Raw genomic sequence first — 17435 nt, 5'->3', positions numbered from 1 at the left:
AAATGCCGGTTTCCTCCTTCTCGCCAGCTAGACCCGTGGTACCCCACAGGGAGGGAATGGCGACTCACCCACCAGGCGCTTAATAAGTGTTTGTTGGCCAGTGGACCTCCTACGCTCCCTGGGGAGGGGGACTGGGACTGGGACGTGTGTACACACCTGCAGCTACAAGACTCGGTGGGGAGGGTGCACAGAGCCTCGACCCTGTAAGAGAGGCGATCGGGCTGAGGAAGACGGGGCACTGGGGCTGGATGGATGGGACGGACATGTGGAGAGGGTGGGTTCGTTGATTTGTTCACCCGTTCATTTATTGGTTTCTGTGCATCCATCCATCTTTCACGCCTTGAGCGTGCGTTCTGAGCAGGGCCTGTAATGGGCACCGAATGAGTAACATATCGTCTCTCCCTTCAAGGTACACGCAGCCTGGGTGGGTGAGGGGAGAGACGGTAGGGTGACACGGGAACAGTTTGGGGGTTGGGAAGCGCTCTTGTTAAAAATGCAAACTTTGGGTCCCCTCTCAGATTTATAAACCTAAACGTTTGCTGGTGGACCTAGGACTCCGCGTATCCAGGCAGGATCCTCCGCCGATTGGGGTGCACGATGACGTCAGAACACGTGGATAACGTGATAACTTGTGGGCCGGGGGCTTTGGAACCTCAAAGAATGTGATAACTTTTGGGTCAGGGGCTTTGGAACCTCAAAGACCTCCGCCTGGGAGATCGGGGACAGCTCCCGGAGGAGGTGACATGTGAGTGTTAAACACATCCGTGACAGGCAATGAGAAAATAAGGTGGGTCCGCTGTGCTGATCGGCCCTAGGGGCCGCGGCGGCTGTCCCGGCCGGGCAGCGTCGCCTTCCGAGGTGTCTTGGCCTGCGGGGCGCTCGTAGCCCGCCGCTTTCCCAGGTGAGGCACGTCGTCGCCCAGCGACCCAGGTTGGAGTCCCCGCTTCAGCCGCCGTGGCGGATGCGGCGGCCAGGCTTCTCCGGGCCAGGGCAGCGTTGCACGTGTGGCCCCGCTGGGCCCCGAGCAGCTGCGGCAGGTCCTGAAGCGGGTGACGAAGGCGCAGCTGCTGCCGCCGCGGCCCATCAGGCCGCCCTCCAGCGGGACCCTGGCGCCGAGCCCCCCGTGCCCGCCACGTCTGCTGCCGCCCTAGGTGAGGCTCCGGGAGGGACGTGGGGAAACTGAGGCCCGGAGGGGGCCGAGGCCCCGCGGCGGGGTCAGCTGCTTGGCCGGGGTGGCCAGTATCCGGCCCCAGTCAAGACTCAGGGTGTCCCGAAGCCGAGCCCCTTAGGGACGGCGTTCGGCCCCCACCTGCCACCACCCTGGCGTTTTCACCCCAGGAGCCTCACTTGAGGAGCCGATGCTCACGCTGGGCCCTCTGCCTGGGACGCCGTCGTGCCCTCTCTGCCTCCACAGCCCTGCCCGGGGCTCCCCTGTGCTGCCTAGCTCTTCTTACACGCCTTTGACCACTCGTTCAGCCTCTGTGGGGCACCCAGAGACGGGGTTGCCCGCACTCCCACCTAAGTGCAGGAGGTGCGGCCTTCAACACACTCGAAGAACGAACATCAGGCAGGTTCTGGGAGGGACAGGGGGCCGCTTTAGAGTGGGTGGTCCCGTAGGCCAGACGCTGCCCCTGAGACCTGAATGAATCAAAAGGAACCAACTGAGCTTTTCAGGTCTCAGGCACAGCAAGTGCCACGGCCCAGCATTTTCTTCTCTTCATTGCTGCTTCTCAGCATTTTCTCTCTCTCTCTCTCTCTCTCTCTCTGTCTCTGTTTTTGCATACAGATACTATGCTTTTGGGTTGGGTACTCTCATTGTCCTTCCAGGGGTCCTACACCGCGTCTGTAAAATTCCATCTCATTTCATTGCTGGCGCTGTAAATAAAATTAGTCTTTTCCCAAAATTGCCAAAAGAAGAGGGCTTTTTCCACTAGAAGAGATGCGTTAGCGAATAGAATCAGCGATCTTCACTCCTGAGTTTTTTCGACTTCACTCGTGATTTTAGCTGCCTGGGGTTGTTGTATCCAGTTGATCATCAAGAGTGGAGAGTTGTCTTGCTAAGGTTTAGGAAGGCAAGTATGATTCTGCCCAAATGCCACACTGTCTAGAGGTGTGACCTGCGGTAACTCGACCTTTTTGGACTGTGGTCTGGGTCCGAAGGCTGCAAGACGCCATCCCGGGATAGCCATCTGCAGAGCCTCTGCTCTGTGCCGGGCAGTGTTCTGGGTTGCTTACCTCGCAGTAGTGTTTTTGTACCAGCATTTTGCAGGGAAGTTGAGTGGCTTTGTCCAAGATCCCTCAGGTGTGGCTGCTCTCCAGAGCCCTCATTCTCCCCAGCACACCCTGCTGAATGTGGCCACAGCTTTTTGGGTTTGGAATGGAGTCAAAAAATGACATACTTTTCATAAAGTAAAAGCAAACTTAGTCTAGATCAGGCAGCATGATGGGACTTATTCTGTAGCTAATCTGATGGAGATGTATAAATTCTACCTCCAATAATGTACCTTTGTAGCACATTCTGCTAATACTTTTTCAGCCCCAGCTGTGTCGTGGAAGCCACGAAGTCAAACCGGATGTGTACTTTGCCCCTCAGTAGCTGATGAACTAACAGGAGATAAAACATGACCCAGATACCTTCTAATCAAGGCCTGAAAGCTAGTGATGAAGAACTAAATGTAGTTAGAGAAAGGGAGATTGTTTCTGGCCGAGGAAATCACAAGCAGCTTTGTTGAAGAAGTGGTATCTGAACTAGATTGGAAAGGGTGAGTCTGAGTTGAAAATGCAGAAGAGGAGAGGCAGGTTCTGGAGCAGGTGGTGGGGTGCATTTCAACAACCACAGCAGACTGCCCAGTGGTTCGCTGTGGGGGATGGTGTGGATCAGAAGCACAGACCAGTGGACACACTTGGGTCAGATGGAGGCCCCTGTCTCTCCCCATCTTCCCTCTTCCCACCCCCCAGAAATGTCCAGTTCCATCCAACATGCCAACCCCTTTTCATGCATCCATGCATGTACACATTTTTCTTTGTACTCAGAATGCCCTACCTGGCAAAAATTCCCAGCCTTCAAAATGCCCCTCAGAGATCACTGCTTCTGGGCTGTTCTGCCTCTTTATTGCACCTGTTGTACCATGATGACGTTTTTCCCGTCTGCCTCACCTGTCTGCATTCCTTAGGGAAACTTGTCTGCCTTCGAAATCGTCAGTGGAGCTTTTGAAAGGGCAGATGGGGTCTCCGACCCAGGAGATCGATTCAGCAGGTCTGCGGGGACTAAGGCATGGCAGGGAAACTGCCCACCATCTCAAGGGTGAGGCTAGGAGTTGGCTAGTGTGTATGTATTCCATCCAGAAATACTTAGTAAATGTTCGCCGAATGAAATAAACACACACAAGAAAGCATGAAGCGTAACACCCACGGGGTAAGCCAGTCAGGATAGAGGATGAATACATTATTAGGCCGGTTTTGCTGCTGTGGTTATCCTGAAACAATAGGGTTTAGGTTGTGTGTCTGTGTGTATATGTATTTTGTTGTTGTTTTGGGGTTTTGTTGAGACAAGGTGTTGCATTCTCACCCAGGCTGGACTGATCACGGCTCACTACAGCCTCAAACTCCCAGATTCAAACGATCCTTCCCCCTCAGCCTCCCGAGTATCTGGGGCTACAGGCATGTACCATCAAGCCTAATTTTAAACTGTTTTGTAGGCGGGGCTCGGTGGCTCACCCCTGGAATCCCAGCACTTTGGGAGGCGGAGGCGGGTGGATCACCTGAGATCAGGAGTTTGAGGCCAGTCTGGCCAATGTGATGAAACCCCGTCTCTACTAAAAATACAAAAATTAGCCAGTCACGGTGGCGCATGCCTGCAATCCTAGCTACTAGCGAGGCCAAGTCCGGAAAATCGCTTGAACTCGGGAGGCAGAGGTTTCGGGGAGCCAAGAATGCACCACTGCAGTCCAGCCTAGGCAACAGTGAGACTCTTTTTGTTTTGGGTTTTTGTTTGTTTTTTAATGTTTTGTAGGGACAGGGTCTTGCTCTGTTGCCCAGGCTGGCCCTGAACTCCTGGCCTCAAGCAATCCTCCCGCCTCAGCATCCCAAAGCACTGCTACTACAGGTGTGATTTGTGTTTGGCCCTTAGAGAGATATTCTATGTGACTGGTAGTAAAATGAAACAGACATCGTTCTTGAAGGATATGCACAGTCAATCTAGTTGTCATTTGATTTGCAAGTAGCCCAGGAATGGGGACTCCCAGGGTTGTGGTGCCACCTCGGTACACTTGACCTCTGTTATTTGTACTAGTGTATAACAAGAGACAGACGAGAGACACACTCCAGCGTGATCTCAGTGAGGGTCTTTATTCTGTCCTGTTTGACATTTTTATTGACTTTCTACTGTTTGAGGGTCACACCAGAAGGTTGAGTCCAAAGAGGGCCAGTTGGTGGTCCCAAATAAGTGGTTCTCAACCGAGGGCAGTTTTGCCCCACAAGGGGCACTTGGCAATATCTTGTCAGTACTTGGGATCACTACTGGCATCTAGTGGGTAGAGGCAGAGATGCTGCTGGGCATCCTCCAGCCACCCATGTCAAAGGATTATGTTCTGAAATGTTGGTTGTGAAATCGTGCTCTGGATGACGAGGTTTGCCTCTTTTTCTCCCTGGAGGAAAATGCTCATTATTTCTGCTCTGTGAGGGCAGGAGCCTTGTTTCTTTTGCTTCCTGACCTTCTCCCCTAAGCTGTATGAGAACTGTTTCTCTGACACCTGTAGCAGTGTCTCATGCACATGGTCAGTGCTCAATAAATATTTGTGGGATGTTGTCGAAGGTAGTTCTCCCCTTTGGTAGGTGTTTTGCTATTACAGACAGTGCTGCCTTGAACCTCATAGAACGTAACATCTTTATGGCCATCTAAGTTTTTTTAATTTTGGAATCCAGGAAGTAGAATTACTGGGTCAAAAAGCACATGTATTTGAAATTTTGTTAGATATATTTGTAAAAAGTTGTTGAGGATATTCAGTCCGGCCGGGCACGGTGGCTCACGCCTGTAATTCCAGCACTTCGGGAGGCTGAGTGGGGCAGATCACTTGAGGTCAGGAGTTTGAGACCAGCCTGGACAACATGGTGAAACCCTATCTCTACTAAAAATACAAAAATTAACCAGGCGTAGTAGCACGTGTCTGTAATCCCAGCTACCCGGGAGGCTGAGGCAGGAGAATCACTTGTACCTGGGAAGCGCAGGTTGCAGTGAGCTGAGATCATGCCATTGCACTCCAGCCTGGACAACAGAGCAAGACCTTCTCTCAAAAAAAAAAAGAAAAGAAAAAGATATTCAGCCCTACTCCTAGATACATGCCCCTGGAGAAACTCACACATGTACACACATACATCCGTGGAGATTCAGAGCAGACCTTAGAGCAGAAGGTTGGAAAGTACCCATCCATCAATAGGAGATTGGTAAACTCATACTGCAGGGAAAATCAACCCCTGAGAGCTACACATGTCAATGAGGGTAAAATTCACAAAGCAAAATGGAGTAAAGAAACCTGAAAAAAGCCCTATCAAGTTGCAGGAGATGATATCATTTCCATAAAGTTTTAAAGCATTTCAGAACTGAACTGTATATTTTTAGAAATATCTGCATATGCCATGTAAATATTTAAAAAGCATAAGAATGCTGAACAGCACATTCAGGACAGGGTGAAGAAACGGGCATGCAGGTTGGGCAGGAGGATCCTGGGTAACATTGTTCTTTATGGCTTTTTTGTGGCTTCTAGAATTTCATTAGAAACTTTTTAAAAAACATGGTCCCACATTATGAATTACATCTGATTTTAGAGTACTAAAAACTCCAAGCAAAAACACATGGGTGAAACTGTTAAGAAGGCTCTTATTATCTCTTAATTCATCATGAAATCAACTTAGTGGATTATGACTAGTATTTTTTTTAAAGTGATGTAGATTAGGGTCAGTGCGGTAGCTCACACCTGTAATCCCAGCACTTTGGGAGGTCGAGGCGGGCGGGTCACTTGAGGTCAGGAGTTTGACACCAGCCTGTCCAACATGGTGAAACCCCGTCTCTACAGAAAATACAAAAATTAGCCAGGCATGGTGGCGTGTGCCTGTAATCCCAGCTATACAGGAGGCAGAAGCAGGAAAATCACTCGAACCTGGGAGGCGGAGGTTGCCGTGAGCTGAGATCGCGCCACTGCACTCCAGCCTGGGCGACAGAGTGAGACCGTCTCCAAAAAACAAAAAAAAAAGGTGATGTAGAAATGAAGAATAGATACAATCAGCAGGCATTTACATAGGAATGCTAAGTAGTTCCATCAACTTTTCATTTATGTATGCAAATATTTATATACATGCATACTAGGTCATAATGTAAAATGTGTCACCGTGGTCTGTTTTTGTTTTTTGTTTGTTTTTGAGACTGAGTCTAGCTCTGTCACCCAGGCTGGAGTGCAGTGGCAGGATCTCGGCTCACTGCAGCCTCTCCGCCTCCCAGGCTCAAACAATTCTCCTGCCTCAGCCTCCCAAGTAGCTGGGAGTACAGGAATGTGCCACCACACCTGGCTAACTTTTGTATTTTTAGTATAGATGGGGTTTCACCATGTTGACCAAGCTGGTCTGGAACTCCTGGCCTTAAGTGATTCGGCCTCCCACAGTGCTGGGATTACAGGCGTGAGCCACCGTGCCCGGCCATTTTGTTTGTTTTTTGAGATGGAGTCTCGCTCTGTCACCCAGGCTGGAGTGCAGTGGCGCGATCTTGGCTCACTGCATCCTCGTCCTCCCAGGTTCAAGCGATTCTCATGCCTCAGCCTCCAAAGTAGCTGAGATTACAGGTGTGCACCACCACACCCTGCTAAGTTTTGTATCCTTAGTAGAGAAGGGGTTTCACCATGTTGGCCTGGCTGGTCTTGAACTCCTGACCTCAAGTGATCTGCCCACCTTGGCCTCCCGAAGTGCTGGGATTACAGGTGTGAGCCACCGCGCCCGGCCTGTATCACTGTGGTTTCTGGTCAGAAAGGTCTGAAAAACAGTTAATACAAACACGTTACATAAATTGTATATGTAAGACGTAATTTAGAAAAAATGTCAGTAGTGGATTTACTATGAGAGCAAAATTGCAGACATGTTGATAAGCACAATGCTTCTTTTCCCTTTCTTGTCTTTCTGTAGGAAAGCAGCTAGAAGCCATTTGTGTCAAGGTAACGCCTGGAGAAACAAAAGGTCAGGAACGGCCAACGTCCCTACTGGCCACAGTCCAGCCCCAATCTGCAAGACAGAGCCAGCCGCCCCGGGGGAATTCCCGCCTGGTGGGACTCCACGTCACCAGCCCCCAGCTGCTCAGGGTACAGCCCCTCGTGAGAACCGAGCCACAGTCATGTTTCCTACATCGGCCTCCTGCTCAGGGGTTTGTACAGAGACCACTGCCAGCCCTCTAGGTGGTCCCTGCAAAGAGAGTCCCAGCCCCCAAGGCTCCAAATGGACAGGGCACCATGTTGACCCCTTTGTCGGCCTCCAGTTCGCCGACTGTAACATGTTTCATCCAGTTCAGGACGTTTATTTATTTCCAACTTGCATACAAAACATACAGAGAAACTAAAACCATCGTTAAAAGTGAAGACACGTTGAGACAGGTATCTCGACCTGCCAAGTATAAAGCTAAAGCTAAGTTCATAAAAAGGGATGATTTGGCCGACGGCCATCTGCCAGATTCTGATGATTATTCAGAACTCAGTGTGGAAGAAGATCAGAGGGAGAGGCAGGTGCTCTTTGACTTATCAAGCTGCTCCCTGAGGCCCAAAAGCTTCAAGTGTCAGACTTGTAAAAAGTCATATATAGGGAAGTGGGGACTGGCCCAGCATTTTAAACTTAATCCAGGCCATGGCCAGCTGGACCCTGAGATGGTGCTGTCTGAGAAAGCCAATGGGAGCACCCTCCGGGGGTGCGCAGAGGAAAGGACGCTCAGCCTGACCTTCCCGGGGCTGTCCATGCCAGCGGCTCCGCGTGAGGGAGGGGCCCGCTCCTGCTTGGTGAGAGAGTCAGCACGCGGTGGCCTGCAGGTAATGTTTGCATCTGGGTGTCGTTTTCGGCCATTCTCACACTGTTATAAAGAAATACTTGAGACCAGGTATTTTATAAAGAAAAGAGGTTTAGTTGGCTCACAGTTCCACAGGCTGTACAGGAAGCATGGTGCTGGCATCTGCTCAGCTTCTGGGGATGCTTCAGAATCAGTCACGGTGAAGGCAGAGTGGGAGCAGGCATGTCACATGGCCACAGCAGGGACAAGGGGCCGGGGTAGGTGCTGCACACTTTTTTTTTTCTTTTTTTTTTTTTTTGAGACGGAGTCTCGCTCTGTAGCCCAGGCTGGAGTACAGTGGCGTGATCTCGGCTCACTGCAAGCTCCGCCTCCTGGTTTCACGCCATTCTCCTGCCTCAGCCTCCCGAGTAGCTGGGACTACAGGCGCCCGCCACCACGCCTGGCAATTTTTTCTATTTTTAGTAGATACGGGGTTTCATCGTGTTAGCCAGGATGGTCTCGATCTCCTGACCTCATGATCCACCCACCTCAGCCTTCCAAAGTGCTGGGATTACAGGCGTGAGCCACCGTGCCCGGCAGGTGCCACACACTTTTAAACAACCAGCTATCATGAGAACAGCACCAAGGGGATGGTGCTAAACCAGTGAGAGATTGGGTGGGGACAGATTCAAACCGTATCAGTCCTTATTCCTGCCTCTGCCTGCCCATCATCCTTCAGTTGACCTTTACAATGTCTGATGGGGACTCAGGCGAAGGCTCAGGCAGAACCAGAATCATTCTAGTGGAGGATCTGAGACCCCTCATGTTGTCTGCACTGCTGCCGAACAGGCTGGAAGATGCATGTCTGTGTGTCGGCATGATTTAGTGAGCAAATCTGATGGGAACGCAGCCGTTTCTTTAGGTTTGGTCAGTAAAACCAATGGCAGTGCACTCTTGGCTGTCGCTGCCATTACAGAGGGTGATGTTGAGAAAGGCAGTCCCTGGGGATGCTTCTGGTGCGTCAATAGCCTCTGGCTGCTTAGCGTGTCCTCTCCCTCCTGCCCCTTCTGAAACTCCCGATAAAGCAGGTGTGAGTCACTGTAAGTTTGCATTATCACATCAAAAATTTTTTTCCAACATATTTTATTGTAGTAAAATATACATAGCATAACATTTACCATCTTAGCCATATGTAAGTGTGTGGTTCAGGGGCGCTAAATACATTCACGATGTGGTACAGCCATCACCCCCACACATCTCCAGGACTCTTTTCATCTTGTACAACTAAAACTCTGAGCTTCAAGTTGGGGTAAGCGGGGTGGGGTGGGGGGGACTAAAACTGTCCCCATGAACACCAACTCTCCATTCCCTTTTTCCCCAACCCTGGCAGCCACTGTTCTACTTTCTCTCTCTATGATTTTGACTACGCTACTTTCTTCACAGAAGTGGAATCACAGAATATTTGTCTTTCTGTGACTGGCTTATTTCACCTAGCACAGCATCCTCAAGGTTCATGTTGTAGAAAGCGTCTGAATGTCCTTTAAGGCGGAGTAAAATTTCACTGTGCATACCACATTTTGCTTATTCATTCATCTCTCAGTGGACACTTGGTTTTAGCTATTATGAATAATGCTGCTGTGAACACGGGTGTTCAATTACCTCCTTGAGACCCTCCTTTCAATTTTTTGGGGTATATATCCAGAAGTAGGATTGCTAGATTTTAAGTGGAATTTTCATTTTCTTTAGTTCCTTTTCAGACTGTTCATTGTTTGTTAGTATTTAGAAATGCAGCTGATTTTTGTGTGTTGACTTTTTTTTTCAGTCTCACTCTGTCGCCCAGGCTGGAGTACAGTGGCGCAGTCTGAGTTCACTACAACCTCCACCTCCCAGGTTCAAGTGATTCTCCTGCCTCAACCTCCCGAGTAGCTGGGACTACAGTCACGTACCACCAGTAATTTTCTATATTTTTAGCGGAAACGGGGTTTCACCACGTTGGCCAGGCTGGTCTTGAACTCTTGACCTCAAGTGATCCATTCACCTTGGCCTCCCAAAGTGCTGGGATTACAGGTGTGAGCCACCACACCTGGCCTGTGTATTTACCTTGTATGCTACTACATTGCTGATTTCATTTATTAGTTTTTTTTTTTTAATTCTTTTTTAAAAAAGAAAAAAGAGAGTCTCGCTCTCTTGCTCTGTCGCCCAGGCTGGAGTGCAGTGGCACAATCTTGGCTCACTGCAACCTCTGCCTTCAGGGTTCAAGTGATTCTTGTGCCTCAGCCTCCCAAGTAGCTGGGACCACAGGTGCCCACCACCATGCCTGGTTAATTTTTGTATTTTTTTATAGAGATGGGGTTTTGCCAGGTTTTGCCATGTTGGTGAGGCTGGTCTCGAACTCCTGACCTCAAGTGATCTGCACACCTCTGCCTCCCAAAGTGCTGGGATTATAGGCACAAGCCACCATGCCTGGCCTCATTTATTAGTTCTAACGTGTGTGTGTGCACACACGCTCTTTAGGCATTTCTACTTATAAGATCCTATCTGCAAATAGAGATAATTTTACTTCTTTCTTTTCAATTTTGATGCCTTTTATTTCTTTTTCTTGCCTAAGTGTGCCGGTTAGAACTTCTAGCACTGTGTTGTATAGAAGTAATGAATGCAGACATCCTTGTCTCGTTCCTAATTTTAGAGGAAAAGCTTTCAGTTTTCACCATTGAGTGTGATGTGGCTTTTTATTATGTTGAGGTAGTTTTCTCTATTCTTAGTTTGCTGAGTGTTTTTAATCATGAAAGCGTGTTGAATTTTGTCCGTGCTTTTTCTCCATTAACTGAAAAAATCATACATTTTTGGAAATGGAAATGCAGCCACAAATAATGGCCAGCCTGGGCTCTCCTGGTGCCCACTTGCCCCAGCCGGCCTCTTACACCCCGGGCTCTGCTCCGCTCTGAGGCTGCAGCCCAGACTGCCTGTGCCCCACACTTCCCATGGATGCAGGGTCAGTGCGCCCCTCTGGAGCTGACAGCCCAGCCTGTGCCCAGGGCCTTTCTGCCTTCCCTTCCCGCCCTGTCCTGAGAGCTCACCATGCCCTCTGTGGCCCCGACCCCAAGGCTTGTTTGTTTCTTGGCCTGCTCCTCCCTGCCCTGCGCCATACGGAACACACAGTAGGTGCTCACTGGGGAGTGAAGGAAACACCCACCACTGAGTGGCTGCTCAGGGGCTGAGAACTGAAACTTTGTTTAGGTTTTCTTCTGTATTTTCCTTGCCTCAGGGTTAAACTTTTTTCTTAATCTTTATCTTCACAAAGGTTGAAAAAGATCATCTAGCAAAGCCTTTTTTCCCAGCTACATATAAGGAATTTGAAAGTCGCATAAAATGGTTAAGAAAATGTGCCAAGATTACCTCAGTAATTCTGGTCTGTGTTCTCAGGAGACCCTGGAAATAAACAATGGTAAGGTACAATCTCCCATGGCAGAAAGAGTTTCACTCAGAGTTAGCCAAAACAAGGGCCAGGCGCAGTGGCTTACACTTGTAATCCCAGCACTCTGGGAGGCTGAGGCAGGTGTATCACTTGAGGTCAGGGGTTCAAGACCAGCCTGGCCAACATGACAAAACCCTAATACAAAAATTAGCCGGGCATGGTGGTACATGCCTCTAATTCCAGTTATTCAGGAGGCTGAGGCACAAGAATTCATTTGAACCTGGGAGGCGAAGGTTGCAGTGAGCTGAGATTGTACCACTGCACTCCAGCATATGCGACAGAACGAGACTCTGTCTCAAAAAAAAAGTCCATGAATGAAGGAGAATGTTTTTAGTAATGATATTTTCCTAGTCAGCCTCATTTTAGCTTTTTCCCATCGAGTGAAATTTTTTTTTCTTAAAGCAATAAATGCGACCGGTCACGGTGGCTCATGTCTGTAATCGCAGCACTTTGGGAGGCCAAGGCGGGTGGATCACAAGGTCAGGAGATCAAGACCATCCTCCTGGCTAACGAGGTGAAACTCTGTCTCTACTAAAAAAAATACAAAAAATTAGCCGGGCATGGTGGCATGTACCTGTAGTCCCAGCTACTCAGGAGGCTGAGGCAGGAAAATCGCTTGAACCCAGGAAGTGGAGGTTGCAGTGAGCCAAGATCATACCACTGCACTCCAGCCTGGGCGACAGAGGGAGACTCCGTCTCAAAAAGAAAAAAAAGCAATAAATGCTCTTCCAGAAAACTCAAAAATGAAGATAAGCTAAAAGAAAATGGAAAGCACCAGAATACCAGAATCTTTCCACTCACTGATGATCAGAGTTAATACCTCAGGTACCCTTTTCGTCTTTCTGCTTTTGAGACAAGGTTTCACTCTGACTCTCAGGCTGAAGTACAGCGGTGCAAATACAGCTCACCGTGGCCTCAATTTCCCAGGCTCAAGCAATCCTCCCTTCTGGGCCTCCCAAAGTGCTGGAATTATCAATAGGCATGAACCACTACACCCAGCCCTGTTTTCTTCTTTACGTGGGTTTTTGGGGATGGGTTATATAGGAGCCATTTCATTATTGTTTGTGGTTTTTCTGACACAATTCTCATTTCAGTGTCACTGTTATCATCAAACTGCTTTTAGCTACATTGGATTTTTTGGGGTTTTTTGCATAGAGTCTCGCTCTGTCGCCCAGGCTGGAGTGCAGTGGTGCAATCTCGGCTCACTGCAACCTCGGCCTCCCGAGTTCAAGCGATTCTCCCACCTCAGCCTCCCCAGTAGCTGGGATTACAGGCACCCGCTACCATGCCTGGCTAATTTTTGTATTTTTAGTAGAGATGGGGTTTCACCATGTTGTCCAGGCTGGTCTTGAACTCCTGATCTCAACTGATCCACTTGCCTTGGCCTCCCAAAGTGCTGGGAAAACAGGTGTGAGCCACTGCGCCCAGCCCCTGCTGCGCTTTAAGCAGAGAGAAAAACACTGTAGTCATAAGAGCTATTAAATACAGTACATAATTTTAAAACATTTTTGAAACACAGAAAACACATACTTTTTTGATCTCAGGAAGGAGCAGGAGTTAGTAGGGGAGGCTTGCACCCATCCATGCTTCTGAGCGTGCACTCACACATGCATGCACACTGCCACTCATTCACATACACTCACACACACTTGCACTCATGCCTTTTACACTGTGCACATTCAGATCCACACCATGTACACTCATACACTGGCACACCCACACATGCATCACACGCCTACACTTGCACTGTCACATGCACATACACTTAAGCACGTTCACACCCTCATGGTTACACTCACACGCACAGCCTCACATATGCACACTCACTTATACACTCATTCAACACTCATACATACACATTTACATGCTCTCATTTATACACACTGATACATCCACACACCATCACACTACACACACTTTTACATGCTTTCACACATACCCATTGGATATGGACACACCCACAAGCACTCATTCCCACACACGCTTGCACTGCACACACTGACACACTACATGCCTTCATAGTTGACACACACTTCCATGCACATTCACTCCACACCTTTTTGCACACTCATTCACACTCCCATCACAACACTGACACACTTCTGCCTGTCCTCACACACCTACACACTTGCCACACAGTGTTCCATGCACACTCACACATCCTGCACATTCAGTCACTAACTTGCCCTCATGACCACACACACACACACACACACACACAGGCTTTCAAATGCACTCATCCACAGACACATATTCTCATATGCGTACGCACTTGCACACACACCCTCGCACGCTTGTTCACACTCCCTCACATGCAGTCACACTAGCCATCACACTCGTGCTCACACACATACACACAGCCCCTTTGCACACACACTTCCCCCACCCGCTCACCCCAAGCCCACCTGACAGGTGACACACTTTACCTGCGGGCTGGGATGGCTGGTCCTCTGCCTGGGCTTCGAGGTTCCTTGGGGGCAGCGGCTCATGCTGGTTTTCCCACTACGGTGTCTTCTGTGGCTTCAGCGTTGCCTAGTGCAGGCTGCCATTCAACAAACGCATTGTCAACAGTCAACCAAAAGAAACCCATTGGCCACCATACCCTGAGGACTAACCCTGACGCAGATGCCCTCAATAGTCTAACTGATTCCATCGTCCCAGCCTTGGGGGAGAAGCACTGCTGCCTATACACTCCATTTACAGATGAGACTGGGAGAGGTTTAGGGAGTGGCCAAGTCCCCTGCCTACACAGCTGCCTCCCAATCTGTCTTCTCACCCTCCCCCTTCTCAGGCTAAAATCACACTCGATGTTTTTATGGGATCATTTGATCTGGACATTGTCAAAGAAAAAATTGCACCAGACAAGTTAAACCTTCAAGGAAGGACTCAGTCAGGACTACTGCAATACGGAAGAGAGGAGCTTAACTTTGTTGAAACAAAAGGCTGGAGAGTTTTTAAGTGCCGGGGTGAGATGCTGAGAAGGAACTGGAGACATCAGAAAGAGGTTAGGAAATGCTGTAAAGCTATCTGCGTTGGCTCATTGGAATTTTTCAAAACTAGGAATCTGCCCTTCTACAAAAACTGAGACACAGATGTATCATCTCCTTCAATAATTGCATTTTAAAGGGATGGCTCTGAAGTCTTGAGAAAGGCATTCCTGGGTTGCAAAACTAGGAAGAGGCTAGAAGAAAATTTGGGAGAAGATTTGCCTCTCAAAGAGGTAGAGAAAGAACTCACAATTGCAAGTTTCCTAAAATAAATCCTCCGTGAAAAAAGGAGGCCTGATGGATGGAACTGGAGGTCATTATGTTAAGTGAAATAAGCCAGGCACAGAAGAAAAATACTGCGTGTTCTCACTCACATGTGGGAGCTTAAAACCTGGATCTCATGGAGATAGAGTAGATTGGTAGCTACCAGAGGCTGGGAAGGGACATAAAAATAGTTTGATTAATGGGTACAAATAAGTAGGGGTTTTTGTTTTTTTGGAGACAGAATTCTGCTCTGTTGCCCAGACTGGAGTACAGTGATACAATCGTACCTCAGAGTAACCTGGAACTCCTGAGCTCAAGTGATCCTACCACCTCAGCCTCCCCAGTAGCTGGGACTACAGGTGCGTGCCACCATGCCAGGCCGATTTTTGTATTTTTTGTAGAGACAGGGTCTCACTAGATTGCCCAGGCTGGTCTCGAACTCCTGGGCTCAAGCAATCCTCCCGCCTTGCAAATACAGAGTTTGATAAAAGAAATAAGACCCACTGTTCAGTAAATCAGCAGGGTGACTGTAGTTTACAGTTATCTATTGTACATTTCAAAATAGCTAAAGATAAGAATTTAAATGTTTCTAGCTTAACGAAAAGGCAAATATGTAGGGTGATGAATATCTTGATCACAATGATGTGATCTTTACAAATTGTGAGTGTATTGAGTAATCACATGTACCCCCAACATATGTGCATCAATTATGTATCAAAAAAATTAAAACTAAAAAATAGACAAGGAGGTCGGGAGGAAAACTGTGTAACACTCAGTCAAGCTGAGGGAAACGTGAAGGCCGTCTTAGTCAACAGATTTGCCCTTTTCCCTTTAATCTGCTAATTATCAATTGATATGGTTTGGCTCTGTGTCTCCACCCAGATCTCACCTTGAATTGTAATAATCCTCACATGTGGTGGAAGGGAACTGGTGGGAGCTAATTGAATTATGGGGGTGGGTTTTCCCCATGCTGTTCTTGTGATAAGTGAATGAGTCTCAGAAGATGGTTCTATAAAGGGCAGTTCCCCTGCACATATTCTCCTGCCTACCACCATGTAAGACGTGACTTTGCTCCCCCTTTGCCTTCTGCCGTGATTGTGAGGCCTCCCCAGCCATGTGGAACTGTGGATCCATTCAACCTCTTTCCTTTATAAATTACCCAGTATTAGGTATGTGTTTATTAGCAGCATTGAGAACAGACTAATACATCAGTAACTCCCTTTGAGGACATTTTAGCTGTTTGGAAATGTCTGCTCCTATCTTGTTTTTTTTTGTTTTTGTTTTTGTTTTTGTTTTTTTGGGACAAGGTATCGCTCTGTCACCCAGGCTGGAGTGCAGTGGCACGATCTTGAAACTCTCAATATAAATGCCTAAGGTGCAACACTTGGCAGATAAGAAGCCATATGCAGACACATTCTTTTAAAATAACACATCATTATTTGGTTCTTTCTCATGTGAGAGTCGGATGACTCAGAGCCAACATAAATTCCAAGTGGTATGCAGAAAACCAATGCACAGCTGGAGAGGGTAATGAAGGTTAGTATCTGCAGTAAGGCTGAGTCGATGCAAACGGCCACACAGTCATGGATTCACAATGATCTGGGTCTCCATCATCCTGCAATCCAACACCTTGCACAGCCTTCAAACACCAGCTGGGAATTCAAAAGTGGCATGTGCGGTAGCAGGAGATCTGTTCACCCTCTATTTCCTCTCATCCCCATGGAGCAATCTGGTGCAATCACAGCTCACAGCAACCTCAAACTCCTGGACTCAAGTGATCCTACCTCCTCAGCCTCCCTAGTAACTGGGACTACAGGTGTGTGCCACCCTGCCAGGCTGATTTTTGTAGAAACAGAGTCTCACTAGGTTGCCCAGGCTAGTCTCGAACTCCTGGGCTCAAGCAATCCTCCCGCCTTGCAAATACAGAGTTTGATAAAAGACCTCCTGAGGTCCTACAGAGAGAAGTCTTTAAGCTCCAGGGCAGAGACAATTTGCATTTTTCTCACCACCCAGGGAATGCTAAGTGGGCAGCCCAGGGTACCCAGGAGCTCAGGCCATCCAGTGTCCTTTGAGATGTTAGGAGGAAGCAGAACAGCCAGCTGCCAAATGAAACACGGCAAAATGCTCACCCTTCAAGGGTCTGCTTTTGTTTTGTTTTTGTTTTTTGAGACAGTCTCACTCTGTCGCCCAGGCTGGAGTGCGGTGGTGCGATTTTGGCTCACTGCCACCACGACCTATTGGGTTCAAGCAATTCTCCTACATCAGCCTTCCAAGTAGCTGGGACTACAGGCACGCACCACCACAGTCGGTTAATTTTTGTTTTTCGTTTTTTTGGTAGAGACGGGGTTTCACCATGTTGGCCAGGCTGGTCTCAAACTCCTGACCTCAAGTGATCTGCCTGCCTCAGCCTCCTAAAGTGCTGGGATTACAGGCATGAGCCACCGCGCCCGGCCTCCTTCAAGGGTCTGAATCCAGCCAGTGTCCTACGTCATACCTGCTTCAGCCTATGCAATGGAGAGAGCCTGAGATTTTATTTCAATAAGAAAATCTACCGAGTTGCATTACATCAAACTAAAAGGGAGAAACACAAATATAAAAAATAAAAATCCAGAAATTCCAATACTAGGCAACCCTCCAAAATGTGGCAAAGCTCTGTGTATATTAAAAATGTATTGAGTCCGGGCACGGTGGCTCACGC

General features: G+C 48.4%; 1 pseudogene; it reads left to right on the top strand.

Moving 5' to 3' along the window:
• The window catches only part of LOC101129911 (zinc finger protein 839-like), a 60041-nt pseudogene that overhangs the window by 40980 nt on the left and 1626 nt on the right, over nt 1-17435 (top strand).

Source organism: Gorilla gorilla, chromosome X (assembly GCF_029281585.2).
Source record: "Gorilla gorilla gorilla isolate KB3781 chromosome X, NHGRI_mGorGor1-v2.1_pri, whole genome shotgun sequence".
Lineage (NCBI taxonomy): Eukaryota > Metazoa > Chordata > Mammalia > Primates > Hominidae > Gorilla > Gorilla gorilla.
The sequence above is the reverse complement of the archived record's forward strand: the minus strand, read 5'-3'. Positions and strand labels throughout refer to the sequence as shown.